Here is a 13,011-nt window from a genome sequence, read left to right on the forward strand (position 1 = left end):
TGACCTCAGCAATTGGACCTCAGCAATAGGACCCCAGCATTGTGACCTCAGCAATTGGACCTCAGCAATAGGACCTCTGCAATAGGACCTCAGCATTGTGACCTCAGTAATAGGACCTCAGCAACAGGACTTCACCAATAGGACCTCAGCATTGTGACCTCAGCAATATGACCTCAGCAATAGGGCCTCAGCAATAGGGCCTCAGAATTGTGACCTCTGCATTGTGACCTCAGCAATAGGACCTCAGCAATAGGACCTCAGCAATAGGACCTCAGCAATAGGACCTCAGCATTGTGACCTCCGCAATAGGACCACAGACATAGGACCTCAGCAATAGGACCTCAGCATTGTGATCTCTGCATTGTGACCTCAGCAACATGACCTCAGCAATAGGACCTCAGCAATAGGACCTCAGCATTGTGACCTCAGCAATAGGACCTCAGCATTGTGACCTAAGCATTGTGAACTCAGCAATAGGACCTCAGCATTGTGTCCTCAGCAATAGGACCTCAGCAATAGGACCTCAGCATTGTGATCTCTGCATTGTGACCTCAGCAACATGACCTCAGCAATAGGACCTCAGCAATAGGACCACTGCATTGTGACCTCAGCAATAGGACCTCAGCATTGTGACCTAAGCATTGTGACCTCAGCAATAGGACCTCAGCATTGTGTCCTCAGCAATAGGACCTCAGCAATAGGACATCAGCATTGTGACCTCAGAAATAGGACCTTAGCAATAGGACCTCAGCATTGTGACCTCAGCATTGTGACCTCAGCAATAGGACCTCAGCAATAAAACCTCAGAAATAGGACCACAGCAATAGGACATCAGCACTGTGACCTCAGAAATAGGACCTCAGCATTTTGACCTCAGCAATAGGACCTCAGCATTGTGATCTCAGCATTGTGACCTCAGCAATAGGACCTCAGGAATAGGACCTCAGCAATAGGACCTCAGCAATAAGACCTCAGCAATAGGACCTCAGCATTGTGTCCTAAGGAATAGAACCTCAGCAATAGGACCTCAGCAATAGGACCTCAGCATTGTGACCTCAGAAATAGGACCTCAGCAATAGGACCTCGGCAAAAGGACCTCAGCAATAGTACCTCAGCAATAGGACCTCAGCAATAGGACCTCAGCATTGTGACCTCAGCAATAGGACCTCAGCAATAGGACCTCAGCATTGTGACCTCAGCAATAGGACATCAGCAATAGGACCTCAGCATTGTGGCCTCAGCAATAGGACCTCAGCATTGTGACCTCAACAATAGGACCTCAGCAACAGGACCTAAGCATCGTGATCTCAGCATTGTGACCACAGCAATAGGACATCAGCATTTTGACCTCAGCCTTGTGACCTCAGCATTGTGACCTCAGAAATAGGACCTCAGCATTTTGACATCAGCATTGTGACCTCAGAAATAGGACTTCAGAAATAGAATCTCAGCATTTTGACCTCAGCAATAGGACCTCAGCATTGTGACATCATCAATAGGACCTTAGCATTGTGACCTCAGCAATAGGATCTCAGCAATAGGACCTCAACAATAGGACCTATGTATTGTGACCTCAGCAATAGGACCTCAGCAATAGGACCTCAGCAATAGGACCTCAGCAATGTGACCTCAGCAATAGGACCTCAGCAATAGGACCCCAGCAATAGGACCTCAGCATTGTGACCTCAGCAATAAGACTTTAGCAATAGGACCGTAGCATTGTGAACTCAGCAATAGGACCTCAGCATTGTGACCTCAGCAATAGGACCTCAGCAATAGGACCTCAGCATTGTGACTTCAGAAAAAGGACCACAGCAGTAGGACCTCTGCAATAGGACCTCAACATTGTGACCTCAGCAATAGGACCTCAGCATTGTGACCTCAGCATTGTGACCTCAGCATTGTGACCTCAGCAATAGGACCTAAGCAATAGGACCTAAGCAATAGGACCTCAGCAATAGGACCTCAGCATCGTGACCTCAGCAATAGGACCTCAGCAATAGGACCTCAGCAATAGGACCTCAGCAATAGGGCCTCAGCATTGTGACCTCATCATTGTGACCTCAGCAATAGGACCTCAGCATTGTGACCTCAGCAATAAGACCTTAGGAATAGGACCTCAACATTGTAACCTCAGCAAGAGCACCTTAGCATTGTGACCTCAGCAATAGTACCTCAGCATTGTGACCTCAGAATTGTGACCTCAGCAATAGGACCACAGCAATAGAACCTCAGCAATAGGACCTCAGCAATAGGACCTCAGTATTGTGACCTCAGCATTGTGACCTCAGCATTGTGACCTCAGCAATAGGACCTTAGCAATAGGACCTCAGCATTCTGACCTCTGCAATATGGCTTCATCATTGTGACCTCAACTATAAGTCCTCAGTATTAGGACCTCAGCATTGTGACCTCAAAAATAGGACCTCAGCATTGTGGCCTCTGCATTGTGACCTCAGCAATAGGACCTCATCATTGTGACCTAAGCATTGTGACCTCAGCATTGAGACCACAGCAATAGGACCTCAGCAATAGGACCTCATCAATAGGATTTCAGCAATAGGACCTCAGCATTGTGACCTCAGCAATAGGACCTCAGCATTGTGACCTCAGCATTGTGACCTCAGCAATAGGACCACAGCAATAGGACCTCAGCAATAGGACCACAGCAATAAGACCTCAGCATTGTGACCTCCGCAATAGTGCCTCAGCAATAGGACCTCAGCAATAGGACCTCAGCATTGTGACCTCAGCATTGTGACCTCAGCAATAAGACCTTAGCAATACGACCTTAGCATTGTGAACTCAGCAATAGGACCTCAGCATTGTGACCTGAGCAATAGGACCTCAGCATTGTGACCTCAGCATTGTGACCTCAGCAAAAAGACCTCAGCAATAGGACCTCAGCAACAGAACCTCAGCAATAGGACCTCAGCATTGTGACCTCAGCAAAAGGACCTCAGCATTGTGACCTCAGCAATAGGGCCTCAACATTGTGACCTCTGCAATAGGGCCTCAGCAATAGAACCTCAGCATTGTGACCTCAGCAATAGGACCACAGCAATAGGACCTTAGCAATAGGACCTCAGCATTGTGACCTCAGGAATAGGACCTCAGTTTTGTGACCCCCGCAATAGTGCCTCAGCAATAGGACCTCAGCAATAGGACCTCAGCATTGTGACCTCAGCAATAGGACCTCAGCAATAGGGCCTCAGCATTGTGACCTCAGCATTGTGACCTCAACAGTAGGACCTCAGCAATAGGACCTCAGCATTGTGACCTCAACAATAGGACCTCATCATTGTGACATCAGCAATAAGACCTTAGCAATACGACCTTAGCAATGTGAACTCAGCAATAGGACCTCAGCAATAGGACCTCAGCATTGTGACCTCAGCATTGTGACCTGAGCAATAGGACCTCAGCACTGTGACCTCAGCATTGTGACCTCAGCAATAGGACCTCAGCAATGGGACCTCAGAATTGTGACCTCAGCAATAGGACCTCAGCAACATTACCTCATCATTGTGATCTCAGCATTGTGACCTCAGCATTGTGACCTCAGCAATAGGACCTCATCATTGTGACCTCAGCAATAGGACCTCAGCATTTTGACCCTCGCAATAAGACCTCAGCAATAGGACCTCAGCATTGTGACCTCAGCAATAGGACCTCAGCATTGTGACCTCAGCAATAGGACCTCAGCATTGTGACCTCAACAATACGACCTCAGCAACAGAACCTCAGCAATAGGACCTCAGCATTGTGACCTCAGCATTGTGACCTCAGCAATAGGACCTCAGCAATAGGACCTAAGCAATAGCACCTCAGCAATAGGACCTCAGCATTGTGACCTCAGCAATAGGACCACAGCAATAGGACCTCAGCAATAGGACCTCAGCAATAAGACTTCAGCATTGTGACCTCAGCAATAGGACCTGAGCATTGTGACCTCAGCAATAGTGCCTCAGCAATAGGACCTCAGCAATAGGACCTCAGCATTGTGACCTCAGCATTGTGACCTCCGCAATAGGACCTCAGCAATAGGACCTCAGCAATACGTCCTCAGAATTGTGACCTCTGCATTGTGACCTCTGCATTGTGACCTCAGCAACAGGGCCTCAGCCTTGTGACCTCAGCACTAGGACCTCAGCACTTTGACCTCAGCAATAGGACCTCAGCAATAGGAGCTCTGCAATAGGACCTCAGCAATAGGACCTCAGCATTGTGATCTCAGCAATAGGACCTCAGCAATAGGACCTCAACATTGTCACCTAAGCAATAGGACCTCAGCATTGTGACCTAAGCAATAGGACCACAGCAATAGGACCTCACCAATAGGACCTCAGCAATAAGACCTCAGCATTGTGACCTCAGCAATAGGACCTCAGCATTTTGACCTCAGCAATAGGACTTCAGCAATAGGACCTCAGCAATATGACCTCAGCAATAGGACCTCAGCAATAGGACCTCAGCAATAGGACCTCGGCATTGTGACCTCATCATTGTAACCTCAGCAATAGGACCTAAGCATTGTGACCTCAGCATTGTGACCTCAGCCTTGTGACCTCAGCAATAGGACCTCAGCCTTGTGACCTCAGCAATAGGACCTCAGCCTTGTGACCTCAGCAATAGGACCTCAACATTGTGACCTCAGCAATAGGACCTCAGCAATAGGACCTCAACATTGTGACCTCAGCATTGTGACCTCAGCAATAGGACCTCAGCATTGTGACCTCAGCAATAGGACCTTAGCAATAGGACCTCAGCAATAGGACCTCAGCATTGTGACCTCATCAATAGGACCTCAGCATTGTGACCTCAGCAATAGGACCTAAGCAATAGGATCTCAGGTATAGGACGTCAGCTATAGGACCTCAGCATTGTGACCTCAGCAATAGGGCCTCAGCATTAAGACCTTAGGATTGTGACCTCATCAATAGGACCACAGCAATAGGACCTCTGCAATAGGACCTCAGCATTGTGACCTCAGCAATAGGGCCTCAGCAATAAGACCTCAGCATTGTGACCTCAGCAATAGGACCTCAGCATTGTGACCTCCGCAATAGTGCCTCAGCAATAGGACCTCAGCAATAGGACCTCAGCAGTAGGACCTCAGAATTGTGACCTCAGCAATAGGACCTCAGCAACAGGACCTCAGCAATAGGGCCTCAGCATTGTGACATCAGCATTGTGACCTCAGCAATAAGACCTTAGCAATAGGACCTCAGCATTGTGACCTCAGCATTGTGACCTCAGCAAAAGGACCTCAGCATTGTGACCTGAGCAATAGGACCTCACCATTGTGACCTCAGCATTGTGACCTCAGCAATAGGACCTCAGCAATAGGACCTCAGCATTGTGACCTGAGCAATAGGACCTCACCATTGTGACCTCAGCAATAGTGCCTCAGCAATAGGACCTCAGCAATAGGACCTCAGCATTGTGACCTCAGAATTGTGACCTCCGCAATAGGACCTCAGCAATAGGACCTCAGCAATACGTCCTCAGAATTGTGACCTCTGCATTGTGACCTCTGCATTGTGACCTCAGCAACAGGGCCTCAGCCTTGTGACCTCAGCACTAGGACCTCAGCACTTTGACCTCAGCAATAGGACCTCAGCAATAGGAGCTCTGCAATAGGACCTCAGCATTGTGACCTCAGCATTGTGACCTTAGCAATAGGACCTCAGCATTGTGACCTCAGCATTGTGACCTCAGCAAAAGGACCTCAGCATTGTGACCTGAGCAATAGGACCTCACCATTGTGACCTCAGCATTGTGACCTCAGCAATAGGGCCTCAGCAATAGAACCTCAGCATTGTGACCTCAGCAATAGGACCACAGCAATAGGACCTCAGCAATAGGACCTCAGCATTGTGACCTCAGGATTAGGACCTCAGTTTTGTGACCTCCGCAATAGTGCCTCAGCAATAGGACCTCAGCAATAGGACCTCAGCATTGTGACCTCAGCAATAGGACCTCAGCAAAAGGACCTCAGCATTGTGACCTCAACAATAGGACCTCATCATTGTGACATCAGCAATAAGACCTTAGCAATACGACCTTAGCAATGTGAACTCAGCAATAGGACCTCAGCAATAGGACCTCAGCATTGTGACCTCAGCATTGTGACCTGAGCAATAGGACCTCAGCATTGTGACCTCAGCATTGTGACCTCAGCAATAGGACCTCAGCATTGTGACCTCAGCATTGTGACCTCAGCATTGTGACCTCAGCAATAGGACCTCAGCATTGTGACCTCAGCATTGTGACCTGAGCAATAGGACCTCAGCATTGTGACCTCAGCATTGTGACCTCAGCAATAGGACCTCAGCATTGTGACCTCAGCATTGTGACCTCAGCATTGTGACCTCAGCAATAGGACCTCATCATTGTGACCTCAGCAATAGGACCTCAGCATTTTGACCCTAGCAATAAGACCTCAGCAATAGGACCTCAGCATTGTGACCTCAGCAATAGGACCTCAGCAATAGGACCTCAGCATTGTGACCTCAACAATACGACCTCAGCAACAGAACCTCAGCAATAGGACCTCAGCATTGTGACCTCAGCAATAGGACCTCAGCTATAGGACCTCAGCAATAGGACCTAAGCAATAGCACCTCAGCAATAGGACCTCAGCAATAGGACCTCAGCAATAAGACTTCAGCATTGTGACCTCAGCAATAGGACCTGAGCATTGTGACCTCAGCAATAGTGCCTCAGCAATAGGACCTCAGCAATAGGACCTCAGCATTGTGACCTCAGCATTGTGACCTCCGCAATAGGACCTCAGCAATAGGACCTCAGCAATACGTCCTCAGAATTGTGACCTCTGCATTGTGACCTCTGCATTGTGACCTCAGCAACAGGGCCTCAGCCTTGTGACCTCAGCACTAGGACCTCAGCACTTTGACCTCAGCAATAGGACCTCAGCAATAGGAGCTCTGCAATAGGACCTCAGCAATAGGACCTCAGCAATAGGACCTCAGCATTGTGACCTAAGCAATAGGACCACAGCAATAGGACCTCAGCAATAGGACCTCAGCTATAGGACCTCAGCATTGTGACCTCAGCAATAGGAAGTCAGCATTTTGACCTCAGCAATAGGACTTCAGCAATAGGACCTCAGCATTGTGACCTCAGCAATAGGACCTCAGCAATAGGAGCTCAGCAGTAGGACCTCGGCATTGTGACCTCATCATTGTAACCTCAGCAATAGGACCTAAGCATTGTGACCTCAGCATTGTGACCTCAGCCTTGTGACCTCAGCAATAGGACCTCAGCATTGTGACCTCAGCAATGGGACCTCAGCCTTGTGACCTCAGCAATAGGACCTCAACATTGTGACCTCAGCAATAGGACCTCAGCAATAGGACCTCAACATTGTGACCTCAGCATTGTGACCTCAGCAATAGGACCTCAGCATTGTGACCTCAGCAATAGGACCTTAGCAATAGGACCTCAGCAATAGGACCTCAGCATTGTGACCTCATCAATAGGACCTCAGCATTGTGACCTCAGAAATAGGGCCTCAGCATTAAGACCTTAGGATTGTGACCTCAGCAATAGGACCACAGCAATAGGACCTCAGCAATAGGACCTCAGCATTCTGACCTCAGCAATAGGGCCTCAGCAATAAGACGTTAGGATTGTGACCTCAGCAATAGGACCACAACAATAGGACCTCTGCAATAGGACCTCAGCATTGTGACCTCAGCATTTTGACCTCAGCAATAGGGCCTCAGCAATAAGACCTCAGCATTGTGACCTCAGCAATAGGACCTCAGCATTGTGACCTCCGCAATAGTGCCTCAGCAATAGGACCTCAGCAATAGGACCTCAGCATTGTGACCTCAGCATTGTGACCTCAGCAAAAGGACCTCAGCATTGTGACCTGAGCAATAGGACCTCACCATTGTGACCTCAGCATTGTGACCTCAGCATTGTGACCTCAGCAATAGGACCTCAGCATTGTGACCTCAGCAATAGTACGTCAGCAATAGGACCTCAGCAATAGGACCTCAGCAATAGGTCCTCAGCAATAGGACCTCAGCAATAGGACCTCAGCACTGTGACCTCAGCAATAGGACTTCAGGAATAGAACCTCAGCAATTGGACCTCAGCATTGTAACCTCAGCAATAGGAAGTCAGCAATAGGACCTAAGCAGTAGGACCTCAGAAATAGGATCTCAGCATTGTGACCTCAGCAATAGGACCACAGCAATAAGACCTCAGCATTGTGACCTCAGCAATAGGAAGTCAGCAATAGCACATAAGCAATAGGACCTCAGCAATAGGAAGTCAGCAATAGGACCTAGAGCAATAGGACCTCAGAAATAGGACCTCAGCATGGTGACGTCAGCAATAGGACCTCAGCAATAGGACCTCATCATTGTCACCTAAGCAATAGGACCTCAGCAATGTGACCTCAGCATTGTGATCTCAGCAATAGGACCTCAACAATAGGACCTCAGCAATAGGACCTCAGCATTGCGACCTAACCATTGTGACCTCAGCAATAGGACCTCAGCATTGTGACCTCAGAAATAGGACCTCAGCAATAGGACCTCAGCAATAGGACCTCAGCAATAGGACCTCAACCTTGTGACCTCAGCAATAGGACCTCAGTATTTTGACCTCAGCAATAGGACCTCAGGAATTGGACCTCAGCAATAGGACCTCAGCATTGTGACCTAAGCAATAGGACCTCAGCAATAGGACCTCAGCAATAGGACCTCAGCAATAGGACCTCGGCATGGTGACCTCATCATTGTAACCTCAGCAATAGGACCTAAGCATTGTGACCTCAGCATTGTGACCTCAGCCTTGTGACCTCAGCAATAGGACCTCAGCATTGTGACCTCAGCAATAGGACCTCAGCATTGTGACCTCAGCAATAGGACCTCAGCAATAGGACCTCAACATTGTGACCTCAGCATTGTGACCACAGCAATAGGACCTCAGCAATAGGACCTCAGCAATAGGACCTCAGCAATAGGACCTCAGCAATAGGACCTCAGCATTGTGACCTCAGCAATAGGACCTCAGCATTGTGACCTCAGCAATAGGACCACAGCAATAGGACCTCAGAAATAGGACCTCAGCAATAGGACCTCAGCATTGTGACCTCAGCAATAGGACCACAGCAATAGGACCTCAGCAATAGGACCTCAGCAATAGCACCTCAGCATTGTGACCTCAGCAATAGGACCTCAGCAATAGGATCTCAGCAATAGGACCTCAGCAAGAGGACCTCAGCCTTGTGACCTCAGCAATAGGACCTCAGCATTGTGATCTCAGCATTGTGACCTCAGCAATAGGACCTCAGCAATAGGACCTCAGCAATAGGACCTCAGCATTTTGACCTCAGCATTGTGACCTCAGCATTGTGACCTCAGCTATAGGACCTCAGCAATAGGACCTCAGCAATAGGACCTCAGCAATTGGACATCAGCAGTAGGACCTCAGCATTGTGACCTCAGCATTGTGACCTCAGCAATAGGACCTCAGCAATAGGACCTCAGCATTGTGACCTCAGCAATAGGACCTCAGCAACAGGACCTCAGAAATAGGACCTCAGAAATAGGACCTCAGAATTGTGACCTCAGCAATAGGACCACAGCAATAGGACCTCAGCAATAGGACCTCAGCAATAGGACCTCAGCATTGTGACCTCAGCAATAGGGCCTCAGCAATAAGACGTTAGGATTGTGACCTCAGCAATAGGACCACAGCAATAGGACCTCTGCAATAGGGCCTCAGCATTGTGACCTCAGCATTGTGACCTCAGCAATAGGGCCTCAGCAATAAGACCTCAGCATTGTGACCTCAGCAATAGGACCTCAGCATTGTGACCTCAGCAATAGTGCCTCAGCAATAGGACCCCAGCAATAGGACCTCAGCAGTAGGACCTCAGCATTGTGACCTCAGCAATAGGACCTCAGCAATAAGACCTTAGCAATAGGACCTCACCATTGTGACCTCAGCATTGTGACCTCAGCAATAGGACCTCAGCAATAGGACCCCAGCAATAGGACCTCAGCAGTAGGACCTCAGCAGTGTGACCTCAGCAATAGGACCTCAGCATTGTGACCTCAGCAATAGGACCTCACCATTGTGACCTCAGCATTGTGACCTCAGCAATAGGACTCAGCAATAGGACCTCAGCATTGTGACCTCAGCATTGTGACCTCAGCAATAGGACCTCAGCATTGTGACCTCAGCATTGTGACCTCAGCAATAGGGCCTCAGCAATAAGACCTCAGCATTGTGACCTCAGCAATAGAACCTCAGCATTGTGACCTCCGCAATAGTGCCTCAGCAATAGGACCCCAGCAATAGGACCTCAGCAGTAGGACCTCAGCATTGTGACCTCAGCAATAGGACCTCAGCAATAAGACCTTAGCAATAGGACCTCAGCATTGTGACCTCAGCATTGTGACCTCAGCAATAGGACGTCAGGAATAGAACCTCAGCAATAGGACCTCAGCATTGTGACCTCAGCAATAGGACCTCAGCAATAGGACCTCAGCAATAGGACCTCAGCACTAGGACCTCAGAACTTTGACCTCAGCAATAGGACCTCAGCAATAGGACCTTAGCAATAGGACCTCAGTTTTGTGACCTCAGCCTTGTGATCTCAGCAATAGGACCTCAGCATTGTGACCTCAGCAAAAGACCTCAGCAATAGGACCTCAGCATTGTGACCTCAGAATAATGATCTCAGCATTGTGATCTCAGCCTTGTGACCTCAGCAATAGGACCTCAGCAATAGGACCTAAACATTGTGACCTCAGCATTGTGACCACAGCAATAGGACCTAAGAATTCTGACCTCAGCAATAGGACCTCAGCAATAGGACCTCAGCATTGTTACCTCAGCAATAGGACCACAGCAATAGGACCTCAGCATTGTGACCTCAGCATTGTGACCTCAGCAATAGGGCCTCAGCAATAAGACCTCAGCATTGTGGCCTCAGCAAGAAGACCTCAGCATTGTGACCTCAGCAATAGGACCTCAGCATTGTGACCTCCGCAATAGTGCCTCAGCAATAGGACCTCAGCAGTAGGACCTCAGCATTGTGACCTCAGCATTGTGACCTCAGCATTGTGACCTCTGCAATAGGACCTCAGCAATAGGACATCAGCAATAGGACCTCAGCATTGTGACCTGAGCAATAGGACCTCAGCTTTGTGACCTCAGCAATAGGACCTCAGCATTGTGACCTCAGCATTGTGACCTCAGCAATAGGACCTCAGCTTTGTGACCTCAGCAATAGGACCTCAGCATTGTGACCTCAGCATTGTGACCTCAGCAATAGGACCTCAGCAATAGGACCTCAGCAATAGACCCTCAGCAATAAGACCTCAGCAATAGGACCTCAGCAATAGGACCTCAGCAATAAGACCTCAGCATTGTGACCTCAGCAATAGGACCTCAGCATTGTGACCTCCGCAATACTGCCTCAGCAATAGGACCTCAGCAATAGGACCTCAGCATTGTGACCTCAGCATTGTGACCTCAGCAATAGGACGTCAGGAATAGAACCTCAGCAATAGGACCTCAGCATTGTGACCTCAGCAATAGGACTTCAGCAATAGGACCTCAGCAATAGGACCTCAGCACTAGGACCTCAGAACTTTGACCTCAGCAATAGGACCTCAGCAATAGGACCTTAGCAATAGGACCTCAGTTTTGTGACCTCAGCCTTGTGATCTCAGCAATAGGACCTCAGCATTGTGACCTCAGCAAAAGACCTCAGCAATAGGACCTCAGCATTGTGACCTCAGAATAATGATCTCAGCATTGTGATCTCAGCCTTGTGACCTCAGCAATAGGACCTCAGCAATAGGACCTAAACATTGTGACCTCAGCATTGTGACCACAGCAATAGGACCTAAGAATTCTGACCTCAGCAATAGGACCTCAGCAATAGGACCTCAGCATTGTTACCTCAGCAATAGGACCACAGCAATAGGACCTCAGCATTGTGACCTCAAGAATAGGACCTCAGCAATAGGACCTCAGCATTGTGACCTCAGCAATAGGACCTCAGCAATAGGACCTCAGCATTGTGACCTCAGCAATAGGACCTCAGCAATAGGACCTCAGCAATAGGACCTCAGCATTGTGACCTCAGCATTGTGACCTCAGCAATAGGACCTCAGAAATAGGACCTCAGCATTGTGACCTCAGCAATAGGGCCTCAGCATTGTGACCTCAGCATTGTGACCTCAGCAATAGGACCTCAGCAATAGGACCTCAGCAATAGGACCTCAGCATTGTGACCTCAGCAATAGGACCTCAGCAATAGGACCTCAGCAATAGGACCTCAGCATTGTGACCTCCGCAATAGTGCCTCAGCAATAGGACCACAGCAATAGGACCTCAGCAATAGGACCTCAGCAACAGGACCTCAGCAATAGGACCTCGGCAAAAGGACCTCAGCAATAGGACCTCAGCAATAGGACCTCAGCATTGTGACCTCCGCAATAGTGCCTCAGCAATAGCACCACAGCAATAGGTCCTCAGCAATAGGACCTCAGCAATAGGACCTCAGAAATAGGATCTCAGCAATAGGACCTCAGCATTGTGACCTCATCCTTGTGACCTCAGCAATAGGACCTCAGCACTGTGACCACTGCATTGTGACCTCAGCAATAGGACCTCAGCCTTGTGACCTGAGCAATAGGACCTCAGCATTGTGACCTCAGCAATAGGACCTCAGCATTGTGACCTCAGCATTGTGACCTCTGCATTGTGACCTCTGCATTGTGACCTCAGGAATAGGACCTCAGCAATAGGACCTCAGCATTGTGACCTCAGCATTGTGACCTCAGCATTGTGTCCTCTGCATTGTGACCTCAGCAATAGGACCTCAGCAATAGGACCTCAGCATTGACACCTAAGCAATAGGACCTGAGCATTGTGACCTCAGCAATAGGACCACAGCAATAGGACCTCAGCAATAGGGCCTCAGCATTGTGACCTCAGCATTGTGACCTC

This window comes from Anas platyrhynchos, chromosome 11, assembly GCF_047663525.1.
Source record: "Anas platyrhynchos isolate ZD024472 breed Pekin duck chromosome 11, IASCAAS_PekinDuck_T2T, whole genome shotgun sequence".
NCBI lineage: Eukaryota > Metazoa > Chordata > Aves > Anseriformes > Anatidae > Anas > Anas platyrhynchos.